The 9,826-nt window shown below is 34.4% G+C and overlaps 2 non-coding genes across 2 annotated transcripts; one reads left to right on the top strand and one right to left on the bottom strand.

Moving 5' to 3' along the window:
- Positions 1-2,229: 2,229 nt before the first annotated feature.
- TRNAE-CUC (transfer RNA glutamic acid (anticodon CUC)) lies at positions 2,230-2,302 on the top strand. Its single transcript has one exon. It is a non-coding gene; the product is annotated as a tRNA-Glu (tRNA).
- A 1,380-nt stretch (positions 2,303-3,682) lies between these two features.
- Positions 3,683-3,756, bottom strand: TRNAR-UCG (transfer RNA arginine (anticodon UCG)). The gene has a single exon. It is a non-coding gene; the product is annotated as a tRNA-Arg (tRNA).
- Positions 3,757-9,826: the final 6,070 nt, after the last annotated feature.

Raw genomic sequence — 9,826 nt, 5'->3', positions numbered from 1 at the left:
AACTAAAACAAATATATACCACTTCTCTTTTCAATTCAATAAAAAATAATTATACATCATACAAATTAACACACCATTACAAATACATGTAACTTCTCTTGTCAATTCAATAAAAAATAATTATACACCATACCAATTAACACACCATTATGAAATATTTTAAATATATATATATATATATATATATATATATATAAATATTTATATTAAAATTTAGAATATTTTATTTATAATGTAAATTGAAAAAATTATTAAATATCACATATTAACTATATATTTAAAATTTTCCCTTAAATTTTCATAAAAACTTGCTTCTATCAAAATATATATTCAAATATATATATATAACTAATATTCAACAAGAAAATATATGTATAACTAATAAGCAAGAAAATACAAAATTTCCGAATGGTCCAGAAAAAGGTGTCTGCAATCATATTCCATCCATTCAACCATAAATTGTCATATGGTAAAGAAATTAAAATTACGATTCGTGGTAATAAGAAGTTGGTTGTGGTTCATGGGGCTTATTATTTTTTAAATAATTATATTCTTTGTTTTGAAAGCAGTTTTATAGCTATATATAAATATAATTGGGAAAAATTATATTGTAGTTTCTTGATGTCCAAAGTTATTTTAGAAGTGGTATGTTTTTATTTACTAAAAGAGTTATAGATTGTTTAGTTTTTTAGGGGTAAAAATGAAAATTAGATTGATGTATTAAATTATAAATTTGTGAGTTTAAGAAATTATAATCAAAAGGTATTTAAGTCTATTAAAGTTATATGGATTACATCAATCTTTAATATCACTAGATTTTTTTGGTGGTATATTCTCTAACATGTGTTGAATGTTGACTACTTTAAAGAAATATTAAAGTTACATGTACTATACCAATCTTTAATATCGTTAGATTGTTTTGGTAGTATATTCTTTGACTTGTGTTGCTCAATTACTACTTTAAAGAAATAAACTCTTGTTTTTTCGGTGGTATATTCTCTAACCTGCGTTGAACATTGACCACTTTAAAGAAATATTAAAGTTACATGGACCACACCAATCCTTAATATCATTAGATTTGTTTGGTAGTATATTCTCTACCTGTGTTGGTCAATTACCACTTTAAAGAAATAAACTCCGTCACTATTTTTTTGGTGGTATATTCTCTAACCTTATTAAAGGTTGACCACTTTAAAGAAATATCAATAGTTACAATTACTACTTTAAAGAAATAAACTCTTGTTTTTTTTGTGGTATATTCTATAACCTGTGTTGAACATTGACCACTTTAAAGAAATATTAAAGTTACATGGACCACACCAATCCTTAATATCATTAGATTTGTTTAGTGGTATATTCTCTACATGTGTTTCAATTACCACTTTAAGGAAATAAACTCCGTCACTAATTTTTTTGGTGGTATATTCTCTAACCTTATTAAAAATTGACCACTTTAAAGAAATATCAATAATTACATGGACCACACCCATCTTTGAGATGGCTATATTTTTTGGTGGTATATTCTCTAACCTTTGTTGATTAATTACCATTTTAAAGAAATAAATTCATTGATTGTTTTTTGGTGATATATTCTCTAACTTGTATTAAATGTTAAAGAAATAAACTCTGTTATATTTACAAAAATATGGTTTCAGACGGATTTACCAGAAAAAAGTAATTCTCATTAACTTATCAACATTAAAATATTTTTATTTATGTCATTAACTTATCAACATTAAAATATTTTTATTTATTATTTAAAATTATAAACAATGTTCTAGAAATACTATAAATCAAATTAACTTATCAACATTAAAATATTTTTATTTATGTCATTAACTTATCAACATTAAAATATTTTTATTTATTATTTAAAATTATAAACAATGTTCTAGAAATACTATAAATCAAATTTCAAGAAATTATACATATACCTATGCCGTTATATACGCATTGATTTCAAAACAATTATACATACTCGAGGAAAAAGTCTTTTATTATGAATTAACCGGCTTAAATTCATTTTAAATTATGATGTACCAATTTCGGGAACCAATGTCCATACCAAATCCGAATCTCTATATCGCTTCTCATGGTTTAAGCAATAACTGAGATTGATAATATAAAGCAATGCACAGTTTCGTCGGAGTTCGGAGTTCTTGTTTTTTTGTCAGATTTTGGTCACATGATTAGTTAATTTTGGTTCCATAGTAGCAAGAAGACAACGTCTCCGTTGTAGTCTAGTTGGTTAGGATACTCGGCTCTCACCCGAGAGACCCGGGTTCAAGTCCCGGCAACGGAAATTAATTAATTTTGGAGTATTGAAATTGAAATTCTGAAATCTATCAGAAGTTTCATTAAATTTTTGCGTTTTGAAATCCATCTCACCTGAGAGATCTGGTTTCAAGTTCTGGCAACTGAAGGTAATTGATTTTCATTAAATTTTTGAGTTTTGAAATCTATCTCACCTGAGAGATCTGGTTTCAAGTTCCGGCAACTGAAGGTAATTGATTTTGGCGTACTGAAATCTATCTCACCTGAGAGATCTGGTTTCAAGTTCCGGCAACTGAAGGTAATTGATTTTGGCGTACTGAAATTGAAATTTCAATCTCACATGAGAGACCCGGGTTCAAGTCCCGGCAACGGAAGGTAATTGATTTTGGCGTAGCGAAATTGAAATTCTGAAATCTATCAGAATTTTCATTAGATTTTTGCGTATTGAAATCTATCAGAATATGAGACCCGGGTTCAAGTCCCGCCAACGGAAGTTAATTGGTTTTGGCGTATTGAAATCTATCAGAATTTCATTAGTATGCTCTCGGTTCCTACAGACAGCCCCGGCTTCAAGTTCCCGCGAAGGCAATGAACCAGATTTTCATCAATATGCTCTCGGTTTTTACACGACAGCTCCCGGGTTGAAACCCGGCAATGAAAATCAATTCGTTTTACGTATTGAAAATTTTCCAATGCAGTTTGGATATTGAAATTTATCAGAATTAACAGATTTATAAGGATGAAAACCGAAACAAAGGATATGGATGACCTTCAACTGGTCCACGAACGCACCCCGACTCTTTCGTTTCTTCTACTCAAAGACAAAATGCTCTCAGCATTTTGGAACCTAACGAAATCACATAAAACAAATTTCATTTTTTCTAACCCACTACCTATGCTCCCAGTGTTTTTGAACCTAACAAAATCACACGACAAATCGACCCCACACAGCGTGGGAGCCGAACCCGCGACCTACGCTCCAAGCATTTTTGAACCTAACAAAATCACACAACAAATCGACCACACACAGCGTGGGAGTCGAACCCACGACCTACGCCCCGAGCATTTTGGAACCTAACAAATTCAGACAACAAATCGACCAACATTTTTGAACCTAAAAGAATCAGACAACAAATCGACCAGCATTTTTGAAAGCTAACAAAATCACACAACAAATCGACCAGCATTTTTGAAACCTAAAAGAATCACACAACTAATCGACCAGCATTTTTGAACCTAAAAGAATCACACAACTGATCGACCATAGGTGGGGGTCGAACCCAGGATCTGCATCCCAGCATTTTTCTACTCCGAAGACAAAAATGCTCGTCATCATTTTTGAATCTAACAAAATTTTCCCAACATACGACCTTTATGCTAGCATACCTGAGAAGGTCACACAACCAAACGACCACAGTGGGAGTCGAACCCACGACCTTTTGATCCGAAGTCAAACGCGCTAATCCACTGCGCTATGCGGTCCAGGTTGCAGAAAAACAATTTTCGATGATACTAGTGGATTCCTGTGGAGACGGTGTGCTATACTGAAGTGACGACAGACAACATCATAGCTCCCTTTCTTTAACTCTGAGGATTTTCTTCGTAAAAGGGCAATTAAGAAATTGCGTCTGCAGCCTGCAATTGTATTTTATTTCCTTTTGCCGTTCCAAGTGCATGTAATCAAACTCGAGAAAGCAGTATAATTATCGCGACCCGGTTTCTCATGCCATATACACAGGCATACTAGATAATTGGACTGAATTTACCATTTCATTAAATATCAGTTTGAAAATCCAATTCTCGTAATTACAGGGGAGCGGGTTTTGCAATTTTTTCAGAGAAAAAAAAAGCAGCATAGCTTTACATTAAGAGTATATAAAGATCATCAATACATAATTCGAGATACTGATAAGGCATGGATATGCTCAGACTCTCTTTCATAAAAAGCATACAGATTATCCATAGAGGCAATATATGCCTATCATCCTTAGCAAAAAAATAGATGTCAGAAAGACCAGATCTAAACACACATAAAAGAGAGAAATGACATATACTATACATCTACCAGACCAGATGTTCAACAAAAAGCTTGACAGAGACGTGTCAAAACTAGACGAGGCTGTACCATATACAGATTCATACAAAAACTTATAAGAAAGAAGGGGTAGATACGCCCAGCCTTGGTGAAGAGGATCCAACAAATAAGATACTGACGATCTGGAGGGATAAAGCCTCATGCAGGACCACAACCCCGCAGCATCATATGGCAAACATGTTTGGCATAGTGGTATTCTGATGATAGGAATCATAGCAAGCCAATATACGCTGAAGAATAGCCTGGAGAGGTTCCTTAGAGTCTTGGAAAATGTGTGCGTTTCTCCAGTTCCACAGATACCAGCATGTGATAATGAACAGCGATCTCCAAGATGAGGATTGTCTACTCCACCAAATAAAACCTTCCTGAACAGAAGAAAAAATGATGTGAGGGAAAACAAAATATGTAGACAAATCATACCAGATTATAAGGGACGAGGGGCACTGAAAGAACATATGCAAATTTGTTTCCGAGTCATTGAGGCACATGGAACATCTACTTGGACCCTGCCAGCTTCTCCTTTGAAGAATCTCCCGTGTGAGATTTTTGTTCCCAAATAGCAACCAAGAGAAAATAATCATCTTCAGCCGACATGCAGCTTTCCAAAAATAGAGAGGGAAATGCGGAGGAGGACTTCCAGCAATAACGGAAATCATATCAACATAAATGTTCTTTACGCTCACAGGTTTATGGAGAGACCATACCAGACTATCTTTTGTACCCGTTCGGGTGATCCCCAAACTATCAAGTCTCGCTTTTACCATCATCCAAAGAGGAAGCATCGAATGGGGTAAATGCAACTCCTCCCCATCCTTCCAGCCGGAGAAGAGCTAGACCATTCTTTTATCAACTTATCCCACGTAAAAACTCCCAGCCTATGAAGATTGCATAACAGTGGATGGGGGAATGAGAAACCCCGGCTAGATGAAATAGCATCAAAAGCAATAAAAATATTAGATCCAGAATAAAGGGTCCAGCGAAAGTTTTTTATGAAAAAAGGATGGACTTTTCTCAGGCTTTGCCATATCATCGAGCCGCTTCTAGTGCCAAAAGACCGCTTCCTGTACCAAAAATCTATGCTCTTTCCCTTTAGATATTTTGTTCTTACAATCTTGCTCCATGGCCCGTCACCGTATATTCCTCTATAGAGAGACTTGCAGAGAAGGGCATTTCCAAAGGTGCGAATGTCTATCAAACCCCATCCACCCATCCTTTTTGGTTTTGAAATAGAGGCCATCTTGACAAGATGAATTTTGCTCTGATATGCGTGACCTCCCCATAGGAAGTTTGCAACCAACTTGTTCATCTGTTTTCCAATACTGCTGGGAAGATAGAAAATGTGAGCCCAGTAGACTGAAAGTTGGCATAGGACAGCATGAGCTAAAATAAGTCTGCCAGCTAGAGAGAGGAATTTATATTCCCACCCTGCAATCTTCTTATAAAACCTATCCAGTAGCCATTGCCAATCCCTTTTTGAGTAACCTTTTGCCTTTAAAGTAAATCCCAGGTATTTGAACCCTTGTTGAATTGAAAAAGGAGCTATGCCCATCAGTTCTGATATCCAATGAACAATTTCCATATTCACATCATTGTGAAACAAAGAAGATTTTTCCTTATTTATAAACAGACCTGTAGCTTTTTGGAATCTTGAAAGGATATCATTTATGCAAGCCCAGGAGGCCCTGCAGAGCATAGCAAAGATGAGAACATCATCGACAAAAAGATTATGTGAAATGGAGATGTTCTTACAGATCTTAACCGGACGACATCTCTTATCCTTGACTACTTTGTTTATCTGAAGACTAAGAGAGTTCATCACCAGAATGAACAACAGTGGGGAAAGGGGACATCCCTGTCGGAGTCCTCTCTCTGCTTGGAAAAAAGCCGAGGGAATTCCATTCACAATCACCGAATATTTTACATTCTCCACACAAGACATGACCCAATTGACACTTTATCATTTCACGCGTAAAAAAATCATTGAATTGAGTAACCCTGTAAAACTGAGAGCAAATTTATATTTTTCTCACCTTTTGTCCTTTTACTTTCGAAATTGTTCTCAGAACCTTCTTTGTGTAGATCATTTTCTAGTTTTAAATTTCAATTTGTTAAAATTTTAAATCGATCCTTCTCTTTGTAAATCATTTCCTATTTTGAATTTCAAAATTTTAAAACCCTTTCAATCTCTACTGCAGTATGAATTACTTGAAAGTATGAACATTTCTTAAAAAATTACATAACTAACTCCTTGTTGCAGTTTGCCTCTCTGAATTCTTTAAAATTTGCATCATTTTTATTTTAGATTTTACATCAACTTAAATCTTCAAATTCCGTACTAAAACCTAATCTTCTACATGACCGTGAGTTGTGGACAATGACTCCATTAAGTTTCTAAAATTCCAGAAGTTTGCATAATGTATGTATGTGTAGGCTAATTTTATTGTCCTTTTCAATCTTATATTTGATTTAAAAAATATGCATGAAATATATTTTGTATATGATGGAACAATGCTTCTCATGGTTATCTCCAATTCACAGTTCAAAATGATGATTCAATTGGTATTCAAAATTGATGGAAGTTTGGGCTTTTCCATGGCATGTAATGTCATAGTATCAATTATTCTAATTCTAGACAATTTTGTTGCATGATGTAAAAATGATTAGAAGTTTTTGTCACACTCTTTTAAATGAGGGAAAATGAAGTTTTCTTTACAATCCAGTTTTAGAAGTGATCCAGGTGGATATTTGTGGCCATCTGCCTATTCCACTTAGACCCCCAACACTATTTTCTTTTAGTTTCTTAATTTTTAGTACAATTTACTATTTTTGGCAGTTTTTCAAATCCTGAACTCCCAAAGCCGTATTTTTGTTGTCTGCCTCTCTCTTTGGGAAACCTTTCTTCATAATCTCCAATAAACCATCCTTATCTCCAATTTGTTAGCCTTAGAATATGAATTCCAAGATTGTGATGCACTTATTCCCACTACTCTTAATATTTCCAATTCACATGCCCAACTCTCATCTCCCCCTCCCACATCAACTCTCTCCTCCCCTTCGTAATGGTCTTCCTCTCCTCCCAATTTTATCAAACTAAACTTCGATGGTGCCTCCAAGGGAAACCCTAGTCCTGCAGGTTACAGAGGAATCTTTTGCTCATACACATTAGACATTATTCATGTATATTTTGGTTACATTGGCCACAATAGCAATAATGTAGTAGAACTCAAAGCTCTTGATACAAAAAATTTCCTCCATTCTTAATTTCTCTCACCTAAGCCTTAAAGGGGACTCTCATATTCTTTTCTCCTTCATTACTGATCTCCTCTATAGATACTCCTCTCTAAAAATCGCTAAAAGATGGAGATTGGAAAGCACCCTAAATCTCATTAAAACTCCTTCATCGAATTTCTACTGCCATTCCCTCACATATCCACAGATCGACTAATTGATTTACAGATCAATTAGTTGATGAAGGTTGTGCTACACTCTCTATGTTCAACCACTCTTCTTGGTCTTCCCCCCCCCCTTCCCCCCCCCCCCCTTCCTCATTAAAATAGGAATTCCAGGATATAATTGCTCATGATATCAGTACCCAGATGGGGGTGGAAGACATTGAAATAAATTGGGGTGGGGCTTATGCCCTCCTACATCCACCTCTTACTCATGTATCTCCTTTGAGGAGAATTCAAGAAGTATTACATCCTAAGATGGGAGATCAGTTCCCCTTGGAAAACTTATACCAATGCCTTTTTACTCCACAACATGCAATTTGTTTTAGGCTGGTAGTTTTATCCCAACACTCTCCTTCATCGCTTCCTCCAACTCTTGTCTTTACTCACCATGTGCTTGGAATCTCACTTGGTTCCCTAGGTATGTTGTCTCCTATCCCTGCTGACTACTTTTCCCTTTATGTTGTTGAATTTTTTGGAAGGGGAAGGCATGGTCCCTTGTTCCACGCTAATGCAACCTAAATAGCAATTTATAACGATTTTCCTCTTTCATGGCCACTTCATGTAGCTCTCCTCTCACATCATTTCGAGTTTGTGTGATGTTTTGATGCGTCTAGTGGCCACGAGGGAATAAAGATCTCACTGTAGTAGTGACAATGGAGGTCATGGAGCTTTAGGATGTTTTAGAGCATGCCTTCGGGCAAAATTCTCAACTCGTAACTTTCATGCCAGCATGCCACCAAACATACAACAGGAAATTCATTTGGTGGAGGAAGAAATCCACCATGAACGACAAGTCACTCTTGATTCTGATGTCATGGTAGCCATTACTCCTTAGGTTCCAGATATAGGTAATTCTTGTGGCCATCATAATCATTACTTGCATACTATTGATTTATATTAGCATGTCAGGTTGCTACTTGGAAAATTTTTGGTGAATAGAAAACAATCCCAGACTAATCTTTTGCACATGTTAGATGGAATTTGAGACCTTATGCTTGTGGAAGGCCAACTGCCTCTATTTGAAATGGGTTCACCATCTATCTCTTTGGTTCATGCACAATGAAAGTTTGAGGAACAACTAATCAACCGATATACTTCTCTATCCTCATAACACTCTATTCCATGCAGTGCTCTCTCAACTTTGGTTTCTCTAGCCAGCCCGGCTATAGTTATACTTTCCTTTGTTTCTATGCTTAGTTTAATTTTCTTATTAGCCCAGACCCTGCAGTTCAACAAGGTTGCTATTTTGGTCTCTTATTGCTGGTATCCCCTTGAGTGGGGCAACAACTTGATTTGGTCATTGTTTTTCATGGACTCTCCTCTAAATTTGCAAGTGCATGAATGTCTACTTTACTACCTCTTATCCAGTTTCCAAGGTGGCCGGCCAAATGCAATAATTATTCCAAAGTGATGTAAATATTTTATATTGCTATACAAAGACAACTTACCAAAAAAATCTACATATTATCATGGTTTTAATAAAATAAAAAATAATAATATTTGTACATATAGAGATGTGAAATTTATATAAATATAGATTATATTATTAAGAACTAGTGTGAATCCATCTTAACATCAGATGCACTAAGTGCAGAGAGGAATCAAATCTCTCTATGTGCTAATATTTTCTCAAGTTTTGCACTCAAAAAGAGTGGTAGATCCGAAGTTAAGATAAATTTATGTTGGTAAATAAATTATAAATTAAAAGTTAAAAATAGATTTATGTTCAAAAGAATTATAGAATTAAAATAAATTTACATTGTATTGTAAAACTAAAACAAATATATGTCACTTCTCTTGTCAATTTAATAAAAAATAATTATACATCATACAAATTAACATACTATCACAAATATATGCGACTTCTCTAATAAATTTAATAAAAAAATAATTATACATCTTACAAATTAACATACATATTTTATATATATATATATTCTTTATTTTATAATTTTATTTATAATTTAAAATATTTTATTTATAATCTAAATTGAAATAATTTTTA

Source organism: Pinus tabuliformis, chromosome 6 (genome assembly GCF_031772625.1).
Source record: "Pinus tabuliformis cultivar Carrire ecotype Pingquan chromosome 6, CPIR1, whole genome shotgun sequence".
Classification (NCBI taxonomy): domain Eukaryota; kingdom Viridiplantae; phylum Streptophyta; class Pinopsida; order Pinales; family Pinaceae; genus Pinus; species Pinus tabuliformis.
This window is presented reverse-complemented; position numbering and strand designations above follow the sequence as displayed.